The following is a 13,039-nucleotide window of genomic DNA, read 5'->3' as shown; positions in this document are numbered from 1 at the left end:
TCTTATTCTATGTCCTAAAAGCTTGGATATATGACCATTGAGAACACTCTCTTTGGTCTCCACCATCCAGAGTGTGCTTACCAGGGTACACCTTGGTGGTCAGTTAAACAGACTGGGAATGGAACTCAGATTCTCTCTGTCCAGCTGTGTCGGCTCCCCAGGTGTTTGACTTGAGAGGTTCCAGTCCAGAGGAACCTTTGTCATTTCAATCCTTGTTGTTTGTTAGTGCTGGAAAGTCCCATTACAGTATCACCCACCCCATATCACAGATTAGTAGGTCTGTGACTAGAAGCATCTCACAATTTTGTGGGAGATTGGAGATACCGTTTTCATCACACCATCCTTACTGTTTGTGCAACAAAGGTCTTTGCTTTCTTTTTCTTTTTTTTAAAGATTTTATTTATTTATTTTAAAGAGAGAGAAAGAACATGAGCAGGGGAAGGAGCAGAGGGAGAGGGACAAGCAGACTCACCCTGAGCACAGAGCCCAATGTGGAGCTCGATCTCATGACTCAGAGATCATGACCTAAGCCAAAATCAGGAGTCAGACACTTAACTGACTGAGCTACCCAGTCATTCCAGTCTTTGGTTTCTTAGACTAATTTTGGGAGTAAACTTCTGGATCACAGGGACAGGTCACCCTTGCCCCTTTTTTTTTTTTTTAAGCATTCAAAATCTTTTTAATAACAAGGCAGGATCTGGGGTTAGTTTTTGTAGCCTCGGCTGGCCCTGAGGCCTCTGGCACGCTCGAACTTCCGGCCCTTGGATCTCACGTAGGGTTTGGTGTGGCTGTGTGGGGTTCCTGGGGCCTTGCCAAAGTGTCTGTACACCTCTTGGCCCTTGCGTGGACCAGAGAGTAAGACGGTGCCACAGCCCTTGGGGGAGTCCAGGGCCAACTGATAGAAGGTGAGGATCTTGCCTCCAGCTTTGAGGATGCGGCTCCGGGCACGGCTACTCACGCGCAGTGCACACACCTTCAGCTTGGGCACCTCCTGGACACGCACATCATCCGTTATAGTCCCTACAACCACAGCTGTTTTGTTTTCCCGGCCAGGCAGTTTCATCTTCCGGATCATCCGGGAAAGGGACAGAGGTGGCCGGTTGGTGCGACTCATGAACAACCTCTTCAACACAACCTGGTTAAAGGTAGAGTTGGTTCGTCTGGCCAGACACCTGTACAGCTTGACCAACAGTCTCAGGTAGATGTCCTGGCTCTTGGGCTCCTTGCGCCAAACCTTTCGGTCCTTGTTGTGGCGGATGTCGACTCCCATGATGGTGCCTCCTGCTCAGCCAGGTCCGGAAAGAAAGAACCCTTGCCCTTTTTGAATGTATCTTGCTATTAATAGATCCTACTCATTAATGGCCAGACAATGGAACCTTTAAATTGGCTATATATTTTAAAAATTTTTTAATAAAGATTTTTATTTATTTATTCATGAGAGACACAGAGAGAGAGAGAGAGAGGCAGAGACACAGGCAGAGGGTGAAGCAGGCTCCATGCAGGGAGCCCGACGTGGGACTCGATCCCGGGTCTCCAGGATTGCCCTGGGCCGAAGGCAGGGGCTAAACCACTGAGCCACCCAGGCTGCCCTAAATTGGCTATATTTAAAAGAAAAATATACTTTATTGAGAGCTCTCACTTGTCTTATTAGTATAATGGCTAGTCTTAGAGACTGCCTTGATAAGATAAAATCACAGAAATTAGACTTAAGAATTTCTTTTCCATATAAGATTTACAGGGAGCACTCAGGTTCTCTAGGTTCAAAGTATACATGTCTTCATGTAAATGCTCAAAGCCAGGAAATGAATTTAACAAAAGTATCTGAGACTGGCAATAAGGCTTGCTTTGCTCCTACTTCCAAGGATTGATAATCAGGCTCTGCCAGCTTCAGGCATTTCAATGCAACCTCCTTTGCAGATATATCCTAGACCCTCTACTACAAAAGAATTCATGTCTCCTGGACTGCAGCAAGGTGTTTTAGATTATAAAGCCCTTTAGCCTCCACTTTGAAAAGATCCTACTAAATTTATAGATTAAAAAGAATGACTATCACAAACCCTCTTCACAGGAAATAGGACCAAAATTTCTCTTAGGCCCTCTTACAAATGATCTGCAAAAGGCCATTATCCAGGGATAATTAGAAGCCTACATTGAATTATGAACCTAGAAAGAAGGGTTAAAATAAAAAAAATAAATAAATAAAGAAGGGTTAAAATGCTTTGTTAAAGCTTAAAATGTTAAGATGCTTTACAAAGATAAAAATCTTTTGATTCTTATTTTAGTTAAAAACCTCCCTAATAAAAAGAAGCAAATTTAGTTAAAAAGATAAATCAGTCCTTTGATATCCAGGCTATAATCTAATTCTTAGAGGAATTATTAAAAACAACTCTTTGTCTTACAAATCTCTACAAATCGAGAAATGCAACTCCAGAAGCCAGTCAAAGAAAGCCCACCTATCTTTCTTTACCAATCCCCAAACTTCACCTATTCCTCTCAAAATGTTTATGGATATTATGAAAGATCAGGATATTAAAAAAGAAAGAAAGAAAGATCAGGATATTAAAACAGTTGTCCTCTACTTTATAAAAGGTAAGTTTTAAATCACAATTGCCCTGTAACTCTGGGGAAAAAAAACAAACAAAAAATTTTTTGCATTCTTCTTGTCTCTTCTAAATCATAAGTCTTTAAAATGTAAATACAGGGGCACTTCGGTGGCTCAGTGGTGGAGCATCTGTCTTTGGCTGGGGTTGTGATCCTGGGGTCCTGGGGATCAAGTCCTGCATCTCTCTGTGTGTCTCTCATGAATAAATAAATAAACAAAATCTCTTTAAAAATAAAATGTAAATACAGCCCACAATTACCTGGAACTGAAGAAAAAAGGGAAAAAGAAGTTTTTTAAAAATACAAACTTCTAGAATGGCTTTGGTACTCCAATTCTAGCACCTTTCATAATAGACAGATATGCACCAAATCTCCACTTTGGAGAAAATGTGGATGTTTTCTCTGCCTTTGTGATGTAAATTTCCTACTCCCATCTTCTCTAGGACCTAAAATCCATTCTTTTTATTTTTTTTTAAGATTTTATTTATTTATTCAATTTATTCATGAAAGACACAGAAAGAGAGAGGCAGAGACATAGGCAGAGGGAGAAGCAAGTTCCCTGCAGGGAACCTGATGTGGGACTCGATCCCAGGACCCAGGGACCAGGACCCAAGCCAAAGGCAGACACTTGGCCACTGAGCCACCCAGGTGCCCCGAGCTATTCTGTGAAATATAAACAATTAAGGAGAAGTTTAGAGAAAAGTACCCCCCCCCCAAAAAAAAAAGGTGGGGAGAGGTATTTGGAAATTGTGTCTTTAATATCCCTTCCACAAATATTAGTAAGAACAAAAGCTAGAAGACTGTTTGGATTTTGTCTGTCTATATATGTCATAAATGTTGGATATTTTCTCTATCTCTGGATGGTATTGTTAAAATTAACTTGTAGAAGAGCTCTATTTAGTTGGGTTTGAAGGCAAGGGCTTTTAAGAATTGAGCATTCCATTCCAAAACTCTGAAAGATAGAAACTCAAATTTTTTTTCAAGTTTATGTGATCTGGGAAAATACTCAGTACTAAGACTAATTTAAGGTTGTTGGTTTAATTAAAATAAAATTGCCGCGAGGCCCTATAGCTCAGGGGTTAGAGCACTGGTCTTGTAAAATAAAATTGCCTTTAGAGTTATGCGTTAAATTTAAGACTTTTATCTGTGTTTAAGGAAGGTCAAATGGGTTCTTGTATCTGTTGCAAATTTGTCAAAAATATTAGAATAAGGGTTAACTTTGTCTAATGCCTCATGAAGTTTTGTAGGTAATCTGAACGTAATTGTTAAGAACAAGGAGATTAAATAGATATAAATAAGACTAAAAGATTTATAGGTAAACTTTTGGGTAGCTTCCAAAACGTTTGGCAACCTGAAATTTTGGAATTTTCCTGAGTCAGATGATGAGCTGAATTTGTTGAATATCTGCATAATTTCCAAGTAAGATAAAATAACGAAACATTAAATAATAAACATAGGTCTATTTTTGTCTTATTGCAGAGAAACTAAAAATAAATGTGGTTTTATTAGTAAACTTGCCATGTGATTTAAGAAACTATACAATGTGAGGCAGTCCAGGTGGCTCAACGGTTTAGTGCTGCCTTCAGCCCAGGGCTGAAGATCCTGGAGACCAGGGATCAAGTCCCATGTCGGCTCCCTGCATGGAGCCTGCTTCTCCCTCTGCCTGTGTCTCTGCCCCCCTCTCTCCTTCATGTGTCTCTCATTAATAAATAAATAAAATCTTAAAAAAAAAAGAAACTATACAATGAAAAAAATGCTTGTTTCTAGAAATTATGAAATGTATTCATAAATTTGCTAATCTAAAGAATGCTGGTATAACAAAAGTTTACAGTTGCTTAGTATTAATTTTCACTAGACTCTAAGGTTCCTAAGAGTTAAGAATTGTAATAAATATATTTAAGACTACTAGAAATAATAAGAAAAACAATTCTGTATGTAAGAAAAGTAAGATTTGTGTTTTGGAGAAAAAATATGGGGAATGGGAATACATTTTTTGATGAGGGAAAAGAAATTTTTGTCCTAAAGTGAGACTGATTATTTAAAGAAGGAAAACTGGGCAGCCCGGGTGGTTCAGCGGTTTAGGACCAACTATACAGCCCAGGGCCTGATCCTGGAGTCCCGGGATGGAGTCCCAGGTTGGGTTCCCTGCATGGAGCCTGCTTCTCCCTCTGCCTGCGTCTCTGCCTCTCTCTCTCTCTCTCTCTCTGTCTCTTATGAATAAATAAATGAAATCTTTTTGAAAGAAAAAAGAAAGAAAGAAAGAAAGAAAGAAAGAAAGAAAGAAAGAAAGAAAGAAAGAAAGAAAGAAAAAAAGAAAGAAAGAAAAAAAAGAAAGAAAGAAGAAAGAAGAAAGAAAGAAAGAAAGAAAGAAAGAAAGAAAGAAAGAAAGAAAGAGAGAAAGAAAGAAGGAAAAAAGGCAAACTATGAATGTAACTCAGGAAAGTTGAAGGTTTATAAAGAGGGAATCTTTAAAAGGGAATTTTGTGTATGGTTAGTACTTGTTAAAACTAGAATAAATTTAAGTGAGTAAATGGGTTTTAATGTCAAAAATACACTAATGCAAAGTTAAAATTCTTGTTTTCTCTTTGTTAAAAAACTCAAAATTTTCTTAAAGTATTGATCTGCTCTTAATAAGATATTGTAAATGTTTTTATCTTTAAAGTTATCTTCCTACAAAACAAGGATTTTATAGCTCGCCAAAATAATTTCCTATGTTTATCAAGTGTTATGTTATTATCTTGAAGTGTTGTATGTCAGAGAAATAATCACATTTCCTTGCCACCTGCATCATAATGAACTCTAACCAAATCTTTAAACATTACCATTTTTAACCGTTATCATTTACAGTCACTGTTTTACACTGATGCCACTGCAAACGTATTTCATCTTCAGTGAAACTCATAGACAAGATTCATATAAACTCATAGAAAAGGACAAGTTTCTGATAACCTTAGGATCATAAACCTGAACTAGGTAAGAATTTCTAAAACTAGGGCAGCCCTGGTGGCACAGTGGTTTAGTGCCGCCTGCAGCCCGAGGTGTGATCCTGGGGACCCAGGATCGAGTCCTGCAATCAGGCTCCCTGCATGGAGCCTGCTTCTCCCTCTGCTTGTGTCTCTGCACCACCCGCCCGAATAAATAAAATCTTTAAAAAAAAAAAAGAATTTCTAAAACTAGTGGAAAAACTGGATTCAAGCAAAACAAAAACATGGGACTGAATGAACTGAAGATGATAACTATAATTTTTTGCAACTTTCATTTAAAACATTTCTGACTTTTTTAAATGGTTTGTTTTTCAAGATTAAAGAAATCTTTTCTCTGAAGCTAACTGACCTAAAATAATTTGATAAATTACATCATTATAAGCAGTATGGAAATATAGCAGGAACGAATTCTCCCTACCTGAACCCTCCAGAATTCAGAAACTTTGTTAATATTCTTATACTTTCTGGCCTTAAGGCTGTTAAAAGTTCAATCTAGAAATTCCTTACAAAAAGTTCCAGCAGGAAGAACAAATATTCTTAAAATGTCTCTACTACTCAAAGAATCCACACATTTAATGTAATCCCTATCAAAATACCAACAGCATTTTTCATACGGCTAAAACAAGTAATCCTAACATTAACATGGAACCACAAAAGACTCCAAATAGCCAAAGCAATCTTGAAAAAGAAGAACAAAGCTGGAGGTATCACAATCCCAGATTTCAAGATACACTATAAAGCTATAGTAATCAAAACAGTATGGTACTGGCACAAAAGTAGACACATAGATCAATGGAACAGAATAGAAAACCCAGAAATAAATCCATGATTATATGGTCAATTAATCTTTGGCAAAGCAGGAAAGATTATCCAAAGGGAAAAAGTCTCTTCAACAAATGCTGTTAGGAAAGCTGGTCAGAGACATGCAAAAGAATGGAACTGGATCATTTTCTTATATCGTATACAAAAATAAACTCAAAATGGATTAAGGACCAAAGTATGAGACCTGAAATCATAAGAGTACAGAGTATCTTCAAATAGAAGAGAACACAGACAGTAATTTCTCTGACATCAGCTGATGCAACATTTTTCTAGATGTGTCATCTGAAGCAAGGGGAAAAAATATAAAAATAAACCACTGGGACTACATCAAAATAAAAAGCTTCTGAACAGCAAAGAAAATGATCACAAAACTAAAAGGCAACCTATGGAATGGGAGAAGATATTTGCAAATGACATTTGATAAAGGGTTAGTACCCAAAATACATAAAGAACTTCTACAAATCGGGGACCCCTGGGTGGCTCAGTGGTTTATTGCCTGTCTTCGGCCCAGGGCATGATCCTGGAGTCCCAGGATCGAGTCCCACATCGGGCTCCCTGCATGGAGCCTGCTTCTCCCTCTGCCTGTGTCTCTGCCTCTCTCTCTCTCTCTCTCTCTGTGTGTTTCTCATGAATAAATAAATAAAATCTTAAAAAAAAAAGAACTTATACAAATCAACACCTAAAACCCAAAAAATACGATTAACAAACAGAAGACATGAACAGACATTTCTCCAGAGAAGACATACAGATGGTCAACAGATACATGAAAAGATGCTCAACATCACTAATCATGAAATGCAAATCAATACCACAGTGATATATCAACTCATACCTGTCAGAATGGCTAAAATAAAAAACACAATTAACAAGTGTTGGCAAGGAGATGGAGAAAAAGGAATCCTGTGCACTGTTGGTGGGAATGCAAACTGGTGCAGCCACTCTGGAAAACAGTACAGAGGTTCCTCAAAAAGTTAAAAATTAGAACTACCATATGATCTAGTAACGGTACTACTAGGTATTTACCCAAAGAATATCAAAACACTAATTTGAAAAGATATATGCACCTTTATGTTTATTGCATCATTTCTTACAATAGCCAAATTATGCAAGCAGCTCAAGTGTCCATTTATAGATGAATGGATAAAGAAGTGGATACACACACACACAAAACGGAATATTACTCAGCCATAAAAGATGAGACTTTGCCATTTCCAACAACATGGATGGAGCTAGATGGTATAATGTTAAATAAAGTAAGCAAGTCAGAGAAAGACAAACACCATGTTCACTCATGTGTGAAATTTAAGAAACAAACCAAAAGAACAAAGCAAAAAAGAGACAAACCAAGAAACAGACTCTTAACTATAGAGAAAGCAAAGAGGATTTAAAAGAACCTACATGGTCACAATCACTATTCTTGCAGTGCTTATGTAAATAATTAGGCCAAGTTTTTAAAACTAGACTTATTTTGCAAACAAATGTTCATTTGGTTATTTTTGGTAGAAATCAGGGTGATTATAGAGAGACAAAATATGTTTGAATAACATACCTGTATAAGTACTAGATTCTTTTTTTTTTTTTAAAGATTTTATTTATTTATTCATGAGAGACAGAGAGAGGCAGAGACACAGGCAGAGGGAGAAGCAGGTTCCATGCAGGGAGCCCGATGCAGCACTCGATCTCGGGACTCCAGGATCACACCCTGGGCCAAAGGCAGGCGCTGAACCGCTGAGCCACCCAGGGATCTCTAAGTACTAGATTCTAATATTTGTTATAAACAAGGCTAGATCCTGACTTCTAGTTCCCCCAATGCCTTGCTGCAATTCTCCAAACTAAGGTTTTTTTTTTTCTTTTTCTCCCTCCTTTCTGAGTTGGATTAGAACTAAAGTTTCCCTTTTCCCAAAGCCCTACAAGCAAAATATGAACGACTTGATATAAACTTAAGAGAAATCCCCGCAACAGCTCATGTGTAGATAGTCCTCATGCCTGCTATTCTATGGGCCACTCAAAGATCACCAGGGACACTCGAACTACACACCAGGAAGTTCTGGTACCACTGCCCGCTCTCACTCTGTCTGAACGTGCTTCAAGCTTGACATCTAGAAATCCCTCCACTAGCTATCCTCAGAACTCAAAAATGGGTTTATAATTTGATTCAATCATTAACCATTGCTTTTCTTCCGTTCCCATAGAAATGCCTATTGTTGAGTACCTGATTACTTGAACCAAAGGCCTAATTTTGAAAACATATCTGCATCACAGTGGAGATGAAATGAACCTAGCTGAACTGACCTATGGTCAGGACTAAGACTGGTTCATTGAGATGGACAATTTACCAGCTCAACTTTTACTGTGTGAAACTTCGGGAAAGTTTCAGAGGAGCGAACCATAGGGGGCAAGGGTAGGTTGCCCCAAGATAGGCCCCTTTGGCACGAATGTTATTTTGAGTTAAAAGCAAATAACCCCAGCAGAAAAAAAGCTTTTTGGAAAAAGCTTTGTACCTCTCCTTTAACTACCTGCTTATACGGGGAAGAGAGCTACTAATGGAGATTCCTCTTCACCTAGGAGACTTACCTGCATAATAGGGTAATCTTTGTTTTCCAAACATCTCCTCTCACCTTTCTGATAATGACCCTCCTTCCCTTTGTATCCTCAGACCCCTACCCTTCTCTATCGCTTATATAAGCCTCACATTGCCTCACTATCTTTGGAATTTCCACTTCCATGTGGGTTCCCCTTACATATGCTATTAAATTTGATTTCTCCTGTTAATCTGTCTCATGTCAATTTGATTCTTGTCTGGCCAGAAGGATCTTCAAAAGCAGAGGAAATACTTCCTCCCCAATGGTCCACATGATCACATCTACCCATTTCTCTCTCATTTCTTAAAATCCTACAGGCTCTAAAGATCACTTCCAGCCCCTTCTCAGACAACCCCAGACTACATTAAGCATCCCTTCATCTGCTGATATTTCTTGGCATCTATTCTGTACCTGCACTGCCTAATAAGGTAACCACTCATCCTGTGTGATTGTTTAAATTGAGGCGTGCTATAAATGTAAAATACCTAGGGACCTTAAAGACATAATACAAAACAAAGAATGCAAAATATTTCACTTATAATTCTTATATTCATCTCATGTTAAAGTGGGCATATTTTGGATATGCTAGGTTAAATATTTTTCCTCCTCAACAAATATATAGGTAAAAATAATTTTACCTACTTACTATATTTTATCTATGTATTTGCTATATTAGAATGAGTTTCCCCCAGTTTTGAGATGTAATGAACATATTATTTGTTCTTTTTTTTTTTATTTATGATAGTCACAGAGAGAGAGAGAGAGAGAGGCAGAGACATAGGCAGAGGGAGAAGCAGGCTCCATGCACTGGGAGCCCGACGTCGGATTCGATCCCAGGTCCCCAGGATCGCGCCCTGGGCCAAAGGCAGGCGCTAAACTGCTGTGCCACCCAGGGATCCCTATTTGTTCTCTTTTAAATGTGGTTATTAGAAATTATAGAATTGCCTATATGGCTCATTGATGGCTCACATTATTTATTCACTGGACATTGTTGTTCTACACCCTCATTGGTTTTTACTCCTGTGCCTTGACCTGTTACTGTCCTTTTTCTTGAGATGTGTGATTTCTTCGTGTAACTGAAGATCATCCTAATAGGCCTATGGTTGGGCACAGTGATAGGATTCACCATTGCTAAGGATGATCACAAATTGTCTTCTCAGAGCATGAGAGCTGAGGCTGAGCCCAGGTAAGCGCAGCATACACATGGAGTTCTCATTCTCAGTACACTAAAGCCCACAGTTCCTCGGCTCTGTTCAGAGCTATTTGTTAGCTCCTTGTTGCTGCCAGCTGCTTGTTGCTGCCTAAACCCCTGGAGCTATTAATAATTCCAGGGGGCTATTAATCAGCCTATTGTTTCTTAAGGTTATTTGAATGTTAATGAGAGATTCCATCTGGCACATCCTGAATCTCTATTACTTAGGGATTATCAGAGTTCTTAGTGAAGACATTGCAAAACAAAAATTTTAATACTATTGTTCTCTAGGAGTTTTGCCCTTCAAAAATTTTTTTTCTTAATTAGATAATGTGAATCTTTTTTTTTTTAAGATTTATTTATTTATTTATTCATGAGAGACACAGAGAGAGTCATAGACATAGGCAGAGAGAGAAGCAGGCTTCCTGCAGAGAGCCTTATGTGGGTGGGACTCAATCTCAGGATCCGGGATCACTGCCTGAGCCAAAGGCAGTTCAACCACTGAGCCACCCAGGCGTCCCTGTTCTTCAAAATTAATTGGACAAATAACAGGAGAATTTTCTAACACAGTTCAGTTATAATACAGACCAATCCTGTCACATAGAACTTTCTCTGATGATGGAAATTTTCAATATGGTAAGCGCTAGCAACATGTAGCCATAACATTTTAATAAATGTATATTTACATGAGGGCAGCCAGGGTGGCTCAGCGGTTTAGCACCGCCTTCAGCCCAGGGTGTGATCCTGGAGACCGGATCGAGTCCCTTGTCAGGCTCCCTGCATGGAGCCTGCTTCTCCCTCTGCCTGTGTCTGTGCCTTTCTCTGTGTGTCTCTCATGAATAAATAAATAAAGTCTTTAAAAATAACTAAATAAATAAATTTATATTTACATGAAAATACACACATGGGACTAGTAGCTAGATTTTATACAGTGCCATTCTATTTCACATTGTCCTAAAAAAATATTTCTCTTCAATCTAAAAGTAGAGATCATGAACAATAAAAATCAATGAAATAATAACAAATAGGGCCCCTGGGTGGCTAAGTCAGTTGAATGGCCTGCCTTAGGCTCAGGTCATGATCCTGGGGGGGTGTCTCTGCTCAGTGAGGAGCCTGTTTCTCCCTCTCCCTCTGCCTGCTGTTCCTCCACTTGTGCTCTCTCTCTCTGTCAAATTATAAATAAAAATCTTTTTTTTAATTTTTTAAAAAGATTTTTATTTATTTATTCATGAGAGACACAGGCAGAGGGAGAAACAGGCTCCATGCCAGGAGCCCGATGGAGGACTTGATTCTGGAACTTCAGGATCACGCCCTCAGCCAAAGGCAGGGGCTTAAGAGCTGAGCCACCCAGGTGTCCCTATAAATAAAAATCTTAAAAAAGAAAAAGAAATAATAACAAATAGCAAATATGTACCATTTCAATTCTAGATGATCGTTTTTATATTTAATTAGATTAAGAATTAACAATATTTTTGTTATGGTCTAAGATCTCATATTTGATTTTTTAAAGGATTTTATTAGAGAGAGAGAGAGAGAAATCAAGAGCAGGAGGGAGGGGCAAAGGCAGAGAGAGAAGGAGAAGCAGAATTATCACTGAGCAGGGAGCCCATCATAGGGCCCAATCCCAGGACCCTGAGATCATGACCCCAGCAGAAGGTAGACACCTAACCAATGGAGACACCTGGCGCCCCTCATGTTTAATTTTTTAAGACTATTTCTCCATTAATTTATTTAAGGTACAGTGATTTCCCATTTGCCCTTGCCCCCACACATGCAGCATCCCCCATTATCAACATCCCCCACCAGAGTAGTACATTTGTTATCATTCATGAACCTATAGTGACACATGATAACACCCAAAGTCCATAGTTTACATTGTGGTTCACTCTTGGTGTTATATATTCCACAGGTTTGGACAAATGTATATTGACCTGTATCCATCATACTATAAAGAGTATTTTCACTACCCTAAAATCCTCTGCTCCACCTATTCATCCCTCCCTATACTCTAACACATGGCAACTATTGATCTTTTTATTGTCTCCATAGTTTTACCTTTTCCAGAATGTCATACATTTGGGGTCATAGAGTATATAACCTTTTCAGATTGACTTCTTTCACTTAGTAATTTGCATTTAAAATTCTTACATTTCTTTTCAGTGAGGAACAAAATCCCATTGTCTGGCTATGCCACAGTTAAGGTATTCATTCATCCTACTGAAGGACAACTTGGCTGCTTCCAAGTTTTGGCAATTATGAATAAAGCTACGAAAAGCAGCCATGTGCAGGTTTTTGTGTAGATGTTAAGTATTCAACAATGCTGAACAAATAACAAGGAATATGATTGCTGGCTTGTATGGCAAGGACATATTTCATTTAAAAGAAACTGCCAAGTTATCTTCCAAAATGGCTGTACCATCTTTGTATTTTCACCAGCAATGAGTAAGAATTCCTGTTGCTCCACAGCTTCATAACCACTTGGTGTTATCACTATTCTGGATTTTGGCCATTGTAATCGGTGTGTGGTGATTTTTTTTTTTAAGATTTTATTTATTCTTTAGAGATACGGGCAGAGGGACAAGCAGGCTCCCTATGGGGATCCTGATGTGGGACTCAATCTCAGGATCCCGGGATCATGACCTGAGCCAAAGGCAGATGTGCAACCACTGAGCAACCCAGGTGCCCCTATCATCTTGGGTTTAATTTGCATTTCCCTGGTCACAGATCACACAATGGGGCTTTTTATACTCTTATTTGCCATCTCTATATATTTGGTGAGGTGTGTGTTAATAAGATCTCTAATCCATTTTTTAATTAGGTTTTTAAATTAGATTTTCTTATTGTTGACTGTTCGGCTT

The 13,039-nt window shown here is 38.5% G+C and overlaps 1 protein-coding gene and 1 pseudogene across 6 annotated transcripts in view; both read right to left on the bottom strand.

Moving 5' to 3' along the window:
* CA5B (carbonic anhydrase 5B) overlaps positions 1-13,039 on the bottom strand; it is a 133,473-nt gene that overhangs the window by 32,832 nt on the left and 87,602 nt on the right. The gene's annotated exons all lie outside the window — the stretch shown is intronic.
* Positions 666-1,294, bottom strand: RPL18P (ribosomal protein L18 pseudogene; annotated as a pseudogene).

The sequence above is a fragment of the Canis lupus genome, chromosome X, assembly GCF_011100685.1.
Source record: "Canis lupus familiaris isolate Mischka breed German Shepherd chromosome X, alternate assembly UU_Cfam_GSD_1.0, whole genome shotgun sequence".
NCBI classification, from domain to species: Eukaryota; Metazoa; Chordata; class Mammalia; order Carnivora; family Canidae; genus Canis; species Canis lupus.
Note: the sequence above shows the minus strand (reverse complement) of the source record. Positions and strands in the feature narration are given on the sequence as shown.